General features: G+C 41.9%; 1 protein-coding gene across 2 annotated transcripts in view; it reads right to left on the bottom strand.

Moving 5' to 3' along the window:
• LOC143172283 (nipped-B-like protein) overlaps positions 1–14002 on the bottom strand; it is a 173447-nt gene extending 159445 nt beyond the window's left edge. Inside the window, exon 1 of one of the 2 annotated variants that reach the window (XM_076361527.1) lies at positions 13753–14002. The gene's annotated coding sequence lies outside the window, so the exon portion shown is untranslated. The remainder of the gene's footprint in view (positions 1–13752) is intronic. The other variant, XM_076361526.1, reaches the window with a different exon arrangement.
• Between the last annotated feature and the right edge of the window lie 888 nt (positions 14003–14890).

Here is a 14890-nt window from a genome sequence, read left to right as displayed (position 1 = left end):
AGAAAAAGGATTTGTCAGGAATAAACACATTTACAGAAAAAGAGAGAATTCCTATTATGAAGTCTACTAATTCAATATAATTATTTAACATGTCACTAAATTAAATAAGTAGCTTTCATCATTCTTCCTCCAGGTTGCAGGCTAAGATTACAGTGTGATGTGAAAACTGAGCATGTTTACCTTGCAGTATTATGATGGTTTGTTTATGTAATGATATTTAGAGAATTACAGACAAAACAATGTTTTAAACTACACCATTTTCATTGCAATTCCTAAAATATTTTAATTATATTTTCCATGGTAAAAATAAATTATCTATTTCCGTAAATAACATGACTAAACTTTACATCATGCTAGACAGAACCAGAGGGAATTACTACAGTGAGTAAATATGCAGAGCCATAACTCTAAGTAATCTTTTATAATAGTGACCTTAGAGTGCACAGTGTGTTCCTACAACTATCTAAGCCATTAGTCACCTAAATTATCACCAGGAAAGTTCACCTACAGCTTTGCTTCAGTGTATGCCAGAACTGCCACTATTTTTGCAGAACTAAGCAGTTCAACATCTGTTTTACACCTAAGCCTGGGCAAGATCCTCAGAGTAAGAAACTCCAGTCATACACATATGCTTTGAACATGCCTAACACACAAAATTGAGTACTTTGCACAGCATACTAGCTACCGCCTCCATCCCTTCACTCAAAATCTCAGCAGGACAGAGGAAGGGCACTTGCTCAGGATATCAGACACCCAGATTCTAACATCCTCCTCAGTAGCAGGAGGTTCAAACATGCATTTGTCACTATCCATTAGACTCCTTGATTGGCTCTAGGATTTTATGGAGTAGCAAGCATTCCCTTCTCCTCTTGTTGAAGTACTACATCACAGTGCAAAGAAAATTAATTAGAACAGGGAAAAAGTCTGAAAGAGAGAATATGATTATCAAATAAACTGATTTAAACTCTCTTTCGGGAAGTAAAAATATCTTCAATGTTTTCTATTGACTAACCAATATGGATCCTTTACTCAGCACCACAGGAGTTGTGAGTTCCATTTTGTATGCTCACACATTTCAAACACGTGATTGACACTGAGAGGCTGACCTGTTCAACAGCAGTATCACAACAACAAAGTCCTTTTTTGATCTCACTCCAATTCCTTTTTATGATGCAGAAATCAAGATTACAAATTTTACTGCACTGTGACAGCTGGTTTACAAGGCAATGCTTAAGGAGATATATTAAATGCATTTCCGTATGTTAAAATTCATATAATTAAAAATGATGTTGAAGATCTGACTTTTAAAAAGCCCTCTAAAACAGAACATTCAACACATAGTTGATACCAACAAATACTCAAACATTACTTTTTCTGTGTATCAACTCAAAGCTTTCTAGACTTCTACCAGGAAATCCCACACCCCCTGGCTGAAAGATCACATTTGCAAAGTCAATCAAAAGTTAATAAACACCCCTTGCGCTCAAGAATTCTGACACAGTCTTTGGATTATATAATTGTGTAATATTCCCCTCCCACGCTCAAGCCTAATCTTCATTCAGCTTACAGGAAGGATCTGCTCTGGAAATGAAGTAGAGGCTATTCATAAGGCTGTATGGTATGTTAGAATCATAAAATCATAGAATGGTTTGGGTTGGAAGGGACCTTTAAAGGTCATCTAGTCCAACCCCCCTGCCATGGGCAGGGACATCTTCAACTAGATCAGGTTGCTCAGAGCCCCGTCCAACCTGACCTTGAATGTTTCCAGGGATGGGGCATCCACCACCTCTCTGGGCAACCTGTTCCAGTGTTTCACCACCCTCAGCGGAAAATATTTCTTCCTTATATCTAGTCTAAATCTACCCCCCTTTAGTTTAAAGCCATTCCCCCTTGTCCTGTCACAACAGGCCCTGCTAAAAAGTTTGCCACCATCTTTCTTATAAGCCCCCTTTAAGTACTGATAGGCTGCAATAAGGTCTCCCCAAAGCCTTCTCTTCTCTAGGCTGAACAACCCCAACTCTCTCAGCCTTTCTTCATAGGAGAGGTGTTCCATCCCCCTGTCGTGGTTTAATCTCAGTCAGCAATTAAGCACCACGCAGCCGCTCGCTCACTCCCCCCCACCCGGTGGGATGGGGGAGAGAATTGGAAGAGCACAAATTAAGAAGACTCGTGGGTTGAGATAAAAACAGTTTAATAATTGAAATAAAATGATAATAATGATAATAATAATAATAATACACAAAACAAGTGATGCACAGTACAATTGCTCACCACCCGCTGACCGATGCCCAGCCAGTCCCCGAGCAGCGGCCCCCCCGGCCAGCTTTCCCCAGTTTATGTACTGAGCATGACGTCACATGGTATGGAATGTCCCTTTGGCCAGTTTGGCTGTGCCCCCTCCCAGCTTCTTGTGCACCTGCAGCCTTCTCAGTCAGTAGAGCATGGGAAGCTGAAAAGTCCTTGGCTAGTGTAAGCATTACCTAGCAACAACTAAAACACCGGTGTGTTATCAACTTTGTTCTCATCCTAAATCCAAAACACTGTACCAGCTACTAGAAAGGAAATTAACTCTATCCCTGCCGAAACCAGGACACCCCCTGATCATTTTTGTGGCCCTCTTCTGGACCCACTCCAACAGGTCCATGTCTTTCTTATGCTGAGGGCTCCAGAGCTGGACACAGTGCTCCAGGTGGGGTCTCACCAGAGCAGAGTAGAGGGGCAGAATCACCTCCCTCGACCTGCTGGCCACGCTTCTTTTGATGCAGCCCAGGATACGGTTGGCCTTCTGAGCTGCGAGCGCACATTGCTGGCTCATGTCCAGCTTTTCCTCCACCAGTACCCCCAAGTCCTTCTTGGCAGGGCTGCTCTCAATCCCTTCATCCCCCAGCCTGTACTGATACCAGGGGTTGCCCCGACCCAGGTGCAGGACCTTGCACTTGGCCTTGTTGAACCTCATGAGGTTCACACGGGCCCACTTCTTGAGCTTGTCCAGGTCCCTCTGGATGGCATCCCTGTCCCTCAGGCATGTCAACCGCACCACTCAGCTTGGTGTCGTCTGCAAACTTGCTGAGGGTGCACTCGATCCCACTGTCCATGTCATTGATGAAGATATTAAACAGTACCGGTCCCAATACGGACCCCTGCAGGATGCCACTCGTCACCAACCTCCATCTGGACATTGAGCCGTTGACCACTACCCTCTGGATGTGACCATCTAACCAATTCCTCATCCACCAAACAGTCCACCCATCAAATCCATACCTCTCCAGTTTAGAGAGAAGGATGTTGTAGGGGACTGTGTCAAAGGCCTTAGAGGTCCAGACAGACGACATCTGTAGCCCTTCCCGTGTCCACTGATGTAGTCACTCCATCCTAGAAGGCCACTAGGTTAGTCAGGCAGGACTTGCCCTTGGTGAAGCCATGCTGGCTGTCTCGAATCACCTCCCTGTCCTCCATGTGCCTTAGCATAGCTTCCAGGAGGATCTGCTCCATGATCTTCCCAGGCACAGAGGTGAGACTGACTGGCCTGTAGTTCCCCGGGTCTTCCTTTTTCCCCTTTTTAAAAATGGGTGCAATGTTTCCCCTTTTCCAGTCAGTGGGAACTTCTCCGGACTGCCACGACTTCTCAAATACGATGGATAGTGGCTTAGCAACTTCATCCGCCAGTTCCTTCAGGACCCGCGGATGGATCTCATCGGGTCCCATGGACTTGTACACCTTCAGGTGCCTTAGATGATGGTCTCGCACCTGATGTTCTCCCACAGTGGGCAGCTCTTCATTCTCCCAGTCCCTGCCTTTGCCTTCTTCGGCTTGGGCGGTGAGGCTTGAGTGCTTGCCAGTGAAGACCGAGGCAAAAAAGTCATTGAGTACCTCTGCCTTCTCCATATCCCGGGTAACCAGGTCTCCCGTTTCGTTCCAGAGAGGGCCCACATTTTCCCTCGTCTTCCTTTTATCCCCGACGTACCTATAGAATCTTTTCTTGTTGCCCTTGACGTCCCTGGCCAGATTTAATTCTATCAGGGCTTTAGCTTTCCTAACCTGATCCCTGGCTGCTCGGACAATTTCTCTGTATTCCTCCCAGGCTACCTGTCCTTGCTTCCACCCTCTGTAGGCTTCCTTTTTGTGTTGGAGTTTGCCCAGGAGCTCCTTGTTCATCCATGCAGGCCTCCTGGTGTTTTTGCCTGACTTCCTCTTTGTTGGGATGCATCGCTCCTGAGCTTGAAGGAGGTGATCCTTGACTATTACCCAGCTTTCTTGGGCCCCTCTTCCCTCCAGGGCTTTGTCCCATGGCATTCTACCAAGCAGATCCCTGAAGAGGCCAAAGCCTGCTCTCCTGAAGTCCAGGGTAGTGAGCTTGCTGTGTGCCCTCCTCGGTGCCCTAAGGATCTTGAACTCCACCATTTCGTGGTCACTGCAGCCCAGGCTGCCCTTGAGCTTCACATTCCCCACCAGCCCCTCCTTGTTGGCGAGAACAAGGTCCAGCATAGCACCTCTCCTCGTTGGCTCCTCTACCACTTGGAGAAGGAAGTTATCATTGACGCATTCCAGGAATCTCCTGGATTGCTTATGCCCTGCCGTGTTGTCCCTCCAACAGATGTCGGGGTGGTTCAAGTTCCCCATGAGGGCCAGGGCTTGTGAACGTGAGGCTGCTCCTATCTGGCTATAGAGGGCCTCATCCGCTCGGTCTTCCTGGTCAGGTGGCCTGTAGCAGACCCCCACTGTAATGTCACCTGTTGTATACATGACTTTCCATCTTCGAGTACAAATGAAAGAGAACTATTAAGTGAAAGAGGCTGCAGATCAGATAGCAGGAAACAGAAGAATGCTGCTCTTGGGAATCTGATTCTATTACTAGTGGTAAATATTTCTGTGTTCCTTTCTTCCTGCGTGCTCCAAAGCCCAATTTGAAGAAGCGCTAATTAGTCATATTATAACCAAAATTAACAAAATCTGTTCTAATATTATCACACACGTTATGATACAAAAAAAGTCAAGTTAATTTAAAATTCAGGTCCTACAGTTGCTCCAATTGGACTTCCAAAGTTTTAAAGATCAACTTTTGCATCTCAGTTCCCAACCTGCATGATTACATACTCTCCTCAAAAACATTAAACAAATAAGTATTTGTGAAGCATTCCAATATTACAATACATGTCACAGAAAAGCCTGTGAGGAAATTAAGAATTCCATCTCTGGAGCAGGGTTTAATGATGTGAAGTGATTAAGGCACACATTGAACACTAAAGAGAAATCAAAATATTTAATCATAAAAGACAGAACTGGAAGCAATCTCAAGAGTCTATCCCTTTCCCCAAGGCAGGATCAACAATATCTAAAGCCAATCCTAGGAGACATTAATATAACCTGTTTTTTTTTTATTTGGGGGGGAAGCGGGGGGGGGGGGGGAAGTTGGGTTTGTTGGGTTTTTTTAATCTCTGTTAAGGAGGCTACATTCATTCCACACAGTCAGTGAAGTAGGCATCCTGTTGTAGGAAAAAATAGCGACAACAGACTTAAAGACTACCACAATGCATTCACAAAGATGCCAAATGCAGACTACACAGGTAATCTGAACTACAGAATTCCCTACCGTTTGCTCTTACAAGAAGAATTCCACATTTCTGAGTGTTTGTTTTTTTTTTTTTAACTATGTGATTTCCTTGGCGGGGGGGGGGGGGGGGGGGGGGGGGGGGGTGGAGACCATTCAAACAACAAATTCCTGTGTGTGAAATAATGCTTCTTTGCCCCGCCAATCCTCATTTTGTACTCCTGGCTTCTCAGGCAATTTGTTCTTCTTCCCCTCTCTGGTCTCTCTCAATACATACTTCCCATCCATTCCCATCCCTGAACTGCTTCCCTTGACTGTACACCCAATTCCAGAGTACCCTTCTGTCTCAGTTTCTTGCTAAGGCTGTTTCACAGCTCTTCCTGTATCTTCACTAAGGACACTTGTATCTGCCCCACCAGTTCCTTTATCCACTCCTCTCAGTTCAGTCATTACTTCCTTAGGAACTCCAAGCTCCTACTCTCCTCCGCATTCCTGCCCTTCAAACTCCCATTCCCTCCCCATCTGTGTAAGGCTGGTTCCAGTCCACCACTCTTCTCCATGTGTTTACCCTTCCAGCCACCTGCAACCTCAGTTCTTGTCTTTTCCACATTCAAATGAATCAGCGCTGTGGATAAGCAGGGAATGGACATCAGAAAACTAAGAGCCTGTACCACATCTCACTGCTTAGAACCATGCTTATTAGGAAAGTCCTGTTGCGCATACAAAATTTTTCAACTTTAATGCCTACAATCAGAGAAGTCAGCTAATTTTTCAGACACTAATAACTTGCCCAATTTTTGGACAGATTTTCAAACGGCAACAAAACGCACATCCCTAATGCAAAAAGTCACCTCACTCAAATTTTAAGTTCCTCTTCCAAAGAATGGGGGTGTTCGAATGACTCGAAGAAAAGGTCAGAAATTATTTTTTAAACATTTTTTTCTCTAGCATGACCCTTCGGAGACTGAACTATTTTGGCTTTAAGCTTTATTAAAAGAGTCAGTCAATAAAGGGCAGTCACCCAGCATAGAAGATTTTGGCCCAAATGACTGAAGTTTAGCAAAGTCAGAAGTAAAATCAGTGCCTTTAAATAGTAAGCGTCAAGAAACTGAGAGAAGTCACTACCAGCCTCACCTATACAAAACAAGCAAGGAGCAACACGCATTCTTAAAGTTGACTAGCAACTCTGTTAAGCAATGTTTCAATTGCTTATAACTGCCAAATTTTAATAGGATACACTGAAGTTTTTCTATGTTACAGGTTATGCCTCAACAAGAGTTTTTAAGGAACCTGCCAGGAAGAACCAATCATCACTGAGAATGCTAGTAGAAGAAAAATCATTTCCCATTATTTAAAAAAAACAAAAAACCCCCCAAAAACGCCACAACAAAAACCTAGCATCCACTGTAGTAAAAAGCAATCATATCTCCTTAGTTTGAACTAGGAATTTAACAAACACAAATCATCAGGCAGATTTTTAATTTTCCCTTCAGAAAACGAAATCTAAGTTAAACTGATTTTAGATCTCCACAAAGCACTGTCCATGAGTTCTCACCACAGTCTTATTAGAGTCTTATCAAAATTTTCCCGCTTTTAGACTGCAAAAAGCATGTTCCAGCTTATTTTTTCCTACAGATGCTAAGGTAGTTGCTGTACATAGCATCCGATGAGGGCTCTCTAAATTTTCCCCCCCATCATTAATATCCAAAAAGCATATCTGAAGAGAAAGAGGAAGTAACATATCTGAATGGAAAATAACATACAAGACAGTCTCTATTAAAACCTAAGACCTGAAAACAAAATTTCAGAGACAAAGTATTTGTAACCTCATCCTTTCTGAGTACCTGGTCAACACTGAGGAGAGATTGTTAGCTCAAACATGAGAGACGGGTTGCACTATCATAGACATGTTTACATTTAAGGAGCTTGATAAATTACATTATAAAAAAAAGAGAAAAAAGGTTAGAACTATAAAACCAAGCATTAAAGTATTAAGAAATGTCAAAATTATGGTTGCTTACACCTACAGTTCAATCCCTTGTGCATTATAATAGTCATTCATTAAATGATCATATATTGGTTTTTTTATTCACAGGATCCCTGCCTCATATATGGCACACGACATATACGTCACTAAACAAGTCAGAGTTACACAGTATAAGGAGATGCCTTCTGTGGGATGTTACACTTTTTTACTAAGGAATTTGAATAAAATGTAGTTAATAAATCCAGTCAATTAAAAAAAAGTTTCCCATCCAAGGAATCTTTTGCTGGAAACTGCCAGTTTGTAAAAAACAACTCTTCTAAAACAAAACCAAAAAAGAAAAAACCCCAAAACAAAAAAAAAAACACCCTCACAACACCAAGCAGCTTATTTTCACAGAAAAACTTCCATCACAACAAAAGAAAGAAATAAAAATTCTACCTGTTCCATAATATACCCACAGCCTCTGGGTCATGCCTAGAGCATATAATTAGAACATAAAGCGCCATATGGGGGAGGAAAAGCTCAAGAACAACTCTGCCTCATACAGATCAGGCATTTGAACCTGGACTTCCCACATCCCAAAAGCAATGCTTGGCTAGGAACATGTTTACTACACCTCTGAACAGTCTTGCTTTCCTAACAGAGCCATACAGCAGCTGAACAGACTGACATCGCAATGAAATGGTCTGACCACTAGGCTGCAGAGGTTTCCCCATTCAACCAGTTTACATCAACTGCAACAATTATCAGTTTAAGAGGCAGAGTTTTACCCCTAACAGCCAATAACCAACGCTTAGGATACTCTCCAGGGTTGCTAGTTCCTGCTGGAAGTTAACAGAGTAATATTTTGAATCTCTGTCTCCAATATTGCAGGCAAGCCATTTAATTACTTACGGGATTTGGGTTATTATCTAGTTTTTAATCAGGAAGAACAGAGACAACCTTTAAGAGATTTTGGTTTCTTCACAATATGGAGGATGATTCTTTTTAATTTTTCAGGACAGGAAATCTATTCTTGTCCAGCTCTTGGCACAATCAAGACAGCTGAAACTGAATAGATGTTTAAGGCCATCAGTGAAAACCCATTCTATACTTCTTCGGAATCCACCATGAGAAACAACGAGCCTGATATGTTGAAATGCAAGGCACTCACAACCACAAATAAAGTCAAAGAAAACAATGTTATGAACTTCCTAAGTGCTGTAAAGTAACTCTAAAAATCTCAAGAGTCAAGCATGACAAATTACACAAGACTTATAAGCAATTTTCAAACTCACTATTTGACTCAGTTTCAGTCTTCCATCTGTAAAATGGAAATAATATTTTACAGATGTGCAAAAAAATCTCTAATGTTTGTGAAGTGCAGATATGTATTTTGAGATAATTCCTACAAATGAATAGATGAAAACACTTCAGCATTCATGAAAGATTTGGATGGTATACAGCAGGTAATAAGGCAGTAGGCTGCGCACTAAATGACAAAGAAAAACAAATATATTAACTAGGTTATAACAGTATACCAGTCAGCTACAATTTCCCATGCACTGTATGAGGCATTGAATTGAGGCCACGAGGGTAAGGGGGAAGATACAGTAATGTAGTTAAAGGCCCAGCATATGGAGAAGGGGGCTGGATTACATTTGTTTCTGCAATCTTAGTCTGCTGTTTCCTTATCCGAGTCCCTGACTTTGCAGCCTAGCGTTTTTTAACACTGTTCCTGTAAAATGCATTGCATGTCTACACATACACATTCCTGCAAGAAACAAAGTGCTTCAAATCAAGCCACAGCAATAATCTGAAAAATTAAAATATCTACCCATATAAAGAATTTTGAGATCTGATTGGAAAACCACTTAGAACCAACTGATACACATACTAAAAGCAATAAAAATAAACTTTTCTAGAATTTTTTCCTGACTTACGAGTTTAACATGAAAAATGTTCTTTTTTTTTTTTTTTTTTTTTAGTTATTTGTGTGAACCAAGTAGTCACCTTCAAGTACAGTATCAACAACCGTGTTCAATTTGACTGGAATTCCTTTTAGTTTCTATATACAGTTGGGCCAAAATACTTTCTCCCCTCCCTTTTGCTAGTGAGATTTTCCATAGTGAACAGTAGGGACAGGAAGTGAGACACAAATCATAGGTCCTGCACAATCTCTTCACTCCCGGGGTGCAGCAGATGTCAATATAAAGCACTTCTCTCCCACATACTTTGGGGGTCAGGATCAGCTACAAAGTATGCATGTAACACTAATAAAATAAAAACACAAATATAGATGAATTATATTAAAGGTTTTTAGAATACAAGCCTTTAACAATTGTCATTTCAAAAGGACTTCCTTTTTTGATTATTAAAAAGGACCATTATTATACAGGGTTATTAGCAATAACACACACATATCACTCACCATGATAATTCATTGAATCATTGATGATTCAAAATCAGAAGCTAACCTAACCTGTACTACTTCTAATAAAGGCATATGAAAGGCAAGATTGAAAATAAGCAGTATCATATTGAAATGGACAGTTTTTTCAAGTGTTAAATAATTCTAGTGATGTATTTTGTGACACTAAATAGCTGTTCTAACAATGGATGATCTACCACACACCTACCAGACACCAAACTCTAAAGTATCACGACTCATATTTTTTCCAATTAAGTATGCCCATAATTGCTGCCAAAATGTCCACACATTGATGAATATTATATACTCCTCTAGAATAATTCCTAGAAAGCATAAATTTCTGAGTTTGAAGACTTAATTTCTTTCCTACGTCTAGATATTCAGAATAGAAGTATATTTTTTCTTTCTAGTTACTAGCAATTGTCCACTAACTTTGCATTTCTTGTGCAACAGTTATGAAGTAAATGTTAATATATTACAAAGTGTTAAAGTCATGATATTAAATTTAATACACACATAAAAGTACCACACTTGCCACTGAGCATACAGAAAATTTCAATAGGAAATTTGTTATACCAATTCCTGGCTCAAATCAATTCACACTTTGACTATTTTTCATCTAGTATCCTTCAAAATAGTTTATTTATATTATAGAGGAATATATACATGAAACATTTAGGATTAAGGCTGTATTACCTTAATCATCATACAAACACAACAAAAAACCATAGTCATTTCCTTGGGTTAGAACCATCTATTGCCTTGATTCCGCAAGAAGAGTTATATGAACATTAATGTACATAGAGTCCAAAACATGCAATGAGGTTGCACTGGGGTACATGTACTCTTACGTAAAACAGGGATCTGCAAATGGTTTTAATGGTATAATTTTGCTTCTCTGATCCTGTTCTGTTTCTCCTAAATCAAAATTTAAACATTTCAAATGTAAAAAAATTTTTTTTAAACATACCACTAAAAAAATTAAGTATAAAAACAGCTTTAAAAGATAGCAAAAGGCTAAAAAAGAAATAAAACCTGTACACAGGAAACAAATTCAGAATGTACAAGGTAGTCAAAAGCACAAAATAAAAGTTACAAGAAGAAAATATTTTCCTCTTTCAGTTAAAATAATTGTTACAACTAAAACCTCGAGAATAATTAATTTTGTATTTCTATAAGATGAATAAAATAACTACATCCTCCTTAAGCAGCTAACTCTTGTGATAAACAGTGGACCAGTATAAATTCCTAACACTAGGGAAAAAGGAGCATGAAAGTGACAGTCCTGCTTCCCACACACACACTCTCTTAAATGTGCTAAAAATACAACCTAAACCAAAAATAAGTCTTCTTATAAACATTTCCACATTAAGTATTTTTGTATACTAAATATATTTTTCTGAGATAAAGAAATTTACAACTACATAAACTGTGATAATGCAACTAATTCAGGATTAGCCACATATGGCTCAGAAGAACAAAACCAAAACAACTCATTACAAATTACAAATAGGCAGCATCTTAAACTTCCCTCTATAAATACGCCTATTTTTCATACCAGAAAAGTGCATGCTTTCTGATTTAAAAAAAAAAAAAAAAAAAAAAAAAAAAAAAAGAAGCAGCGCCATAAACACAACCCTGGCAAGATAAACTTGACAGGAACTACATAGCTACAGTAGCTCATTTCCTGCTCTTATCTGGTATATTCAAAGCAAACCTCCTTAAATGAAAAATAAGTCAGAGAAGTTCACTACTGTTAGCTTAACAAACACATTTTTGTTAAAATGAGAGCTGTTTGAAACAGATTACAAAAGAAACGCTAGAGCTCATGTCGCTTCCTGATGATGAAAACTACCCAAGAACTACAACTACTTCTGCACAGTCCTTTCTTTCCTGTAAAGCAGTTACACTCGGCCTCTATGCATACTACGGACCAAAAGAAAACAGCAATTCAGCTACACACAGAGATAGGGACAGTTAGAGACTACTAGTGGCTCCCTCTGCAATTCACAAAGATTAAAAATAAAAAGCTGCTTTTTCGAAGTGTAAATGGTTCCTCTCCACGCACATAGGCCTGAGGCCCTGTTGCAAACAGTGTCTAACAGGACTAGGCAGCACAAAGACAGGAATGGGAGATTAGTGGGAGGGAGAGAGGCCGGGATTGGGGCTCAGCAGGATCTTCAGGCTTTTTAAAATTCAAACTGCTCCCTGACCAATACAAATCACAGACACACTACTGACTACTACACGGATTTAAAGCATTAAAAACACGCCTTCTACGTGACAGCTATATTAACTTCACCCTTTTAAACATGTATCAGGGCACTCAGAGACATGATAGCACAGTTTATAAGACTCTAAACACAATATACCAGAAAGTTACTTTATTAGATACATTAACCACTTATTATTACAACAGATCTGCCCGAACAACTAAAAAAACCTACTGAAAAATAGACAAATTATGTAATGTTGATACACGTTTGCCATTTACAAATTTCCTTTCTATATGAAAGATGAAACTTGGTATCTTAAAATTTCCCTCAATTATGTAATTTCTGTAGGAGTATTTTTATTAGTTCACAGGGTGTTTAAGTCTACCTCGATTTTTAATAACTCTCAACTCTACCACACAGTAAGTCCAAGATTTACTTTACTGTAAATTAGCCACCATTTATAAATAAAGACCTGACACTTAATCAACCGTCATTTACAAAACACATTTGACCTGTTAAAATGACACCTAATTACATATTCAAACATCATGGACACAAACAGCCAATAACAACCTCAGGATCTTAAAGTGATATGGCCTGACAAGAAAGGATGACACTTTTTAAGCATTCCTCACTTTTCACTTAATTAAATTTATTCTTGATTCTCAAGTACTTGGGGCAAGATCTCATCTTCACCTTGGCCCCTGAAATGTCATAAACATAGCACTTAACAAACAGAAAACTGGAGAGGGGTCATGTGTAAAGAGTATAAAAATAGCGTTTCGTCTGAATTTAGTACATATTCCTGTAATGTATACAGCACACGAACAATGAGATTGTGTGGAGTACCTGACATGATATGCTTGTCTATCTGTATTTCCTGGGTCTGCAGGTGTCCGTGTTGTGTCAATCATCCCACAAGCGCTAGTTTTATGCTATAAATATACTAAGTGATTAACACACTAATCAATCGCTATATTATTTAGAGATTAAACCTCTGCACATTATAAATCCATGTGCATTCGAACTTTTGAATGTTCAGAACGGAGTTGGTTAGAAGGAGAAGGTAATAGCGAAGAGAACTGGTATTTTTGTTTCTGGGTATTTACACTGTCTCTCATCCCCTATTCCTCCACTTACTCCTTCCCCACTTCAGAGGGCTGTCTGCGCTGGGACCTTCCTTCCTTGCCCTGGTGAAGTTGTAAATATGGCAAAAGGATCAGCAGACATTTGCGGCTAATTGTATTGTTTCCTCCTCCTGCTCCTCTCCGGGTTGAGGCCTGTCACTGAAAAGCCGCTTCGCCTTTCTAATCCCCGAGCTAGAGTAAAGGCGCTGGCCGGCGGGCCTGCGCTCTCCACCGGGCCTAGGCCTCCCGGCAGCCCGGGAGGAACCAATCTCCTCCACCAAACCCGAGCGAGCAGGAAGGAGGGCTGCGAAATAAACACCCTCTAGTTGCCACTTATTCCCCTCTACCCCGGATAACAGCTAATCCCCTCTGCTCCCGGCAGCGCTGGGCCACCTGGGCTAGGAGGCCCAGCCCGCTGCTGAAGAGAGCAGGGAGGGGAAGGGGAGACAAGGAGGGGGGATTACCTGAGCAAATCGGCGTCTGAATCCAACGAGAATCCGAGAGAGGGGAAGAGAAATCCGCCCCCTCCCTCCTCAGAGGAGCTGCCGCCGCTGCTAGGCCGCCGCCGCGGAGCAGAAGGAGGAGGGGAGATAATATAACAACAATAATCCGGGCCGGGAGGGTGGCTGGCTCCTCTTCCGTCTCCTCCTCAGTGCAGCGAACATGTAGAGCTGGGGGGTGAGCGGCCGAGACAAATCCCTTCCCCCAAGCCTGCTTCACAACATCAACCCGGGCCGAACCGAACCGGTTCCGAGACACACTCCGAGCCGCAGGAGAGCGGGGGGGGGGGGGGGGGGGCAGCTGCCAAGGGGCCGCTGCCGCCGCCGCTCCCTCCGTATATGCGAGTGCAGGAGGGTGGGGGAGGTGGCAGCCTGAGCACAGTGAGTCGGTACCGAGCGGGGGGTAGGGGGGGAGAAGAAGAAGAGGGGGAGGAGGAGGGGAAAGGAAAGGAAAGGATCCTGTGTGTGTCTCTCTCGCTCCCTCTCAGAACAAAATGCCGACCGGAAGTGCAGCTGTAGGAATTACTCCCTCCACCGGCGCCAAGCACTAACAGCCTCCCCCTTCCCTCCGCTGCCTCCTTTTCACTCGCTCAACCAGCGTTGCTTCCGCCGTCGCTACTGCCCTGCTCTACGCCGTTCCCCTTCCAGCTCCGCTGTAGCTGGAGTGGCTTCCTCCGCCTTGCCTCACCTGGCAGCGGCGGGCACAACTGAGTCTTTGCTGTGTGGCTGTCTCTCCCCTTCCCCACCCCTTCAGCTGCTGCCTGAGTTTCTCTTCTCTCCCCTTCTGGTGTGCGGAACAAGACCGGAGTTTATGCTTAGGCCTGCGCTGAGAAGAAGGCAGCCAGTGATTTGTGATGAAGTGACCGTTGAAAAAAATGCACGTTTTGGGTTTTATTTTTGCCTTTCTTAAGGATGGTGGGGAGGAGGACTGCAAAATGCCACCTCGCAGGAGGCAGACTTAAAAAGGCATCTTAAAATGAACCCACAAAGGTGGCAGTCCGTCGTCCCCCTCGCCCCAGCGGATGAGATGTGTCAGACCTGGGACACTTGCTGGAGTTACTGTTATCGTTCATGTCTGTCTTTGTGGGTGTAAATAGGCCGC

This window comes from Aptenodytes patagonicus, chromosome W, assembly GCF_965638725.1.
Source record: "Aptenodytes patagonicus chromosome W, bAptPat1.pri.cur, whole genome shotgun sequence".
In the NCBI taxonomy this organism is placed as follows: Eukaryota; Metazoa; Chordata; class Aves; order Sphenisciformes; family Spheniscidae; genus Aptenodytes; species Aptenodytes patagonicus.
This window is presented reverse-complemented; position numbering and strand designations above follow the sequence as displayed.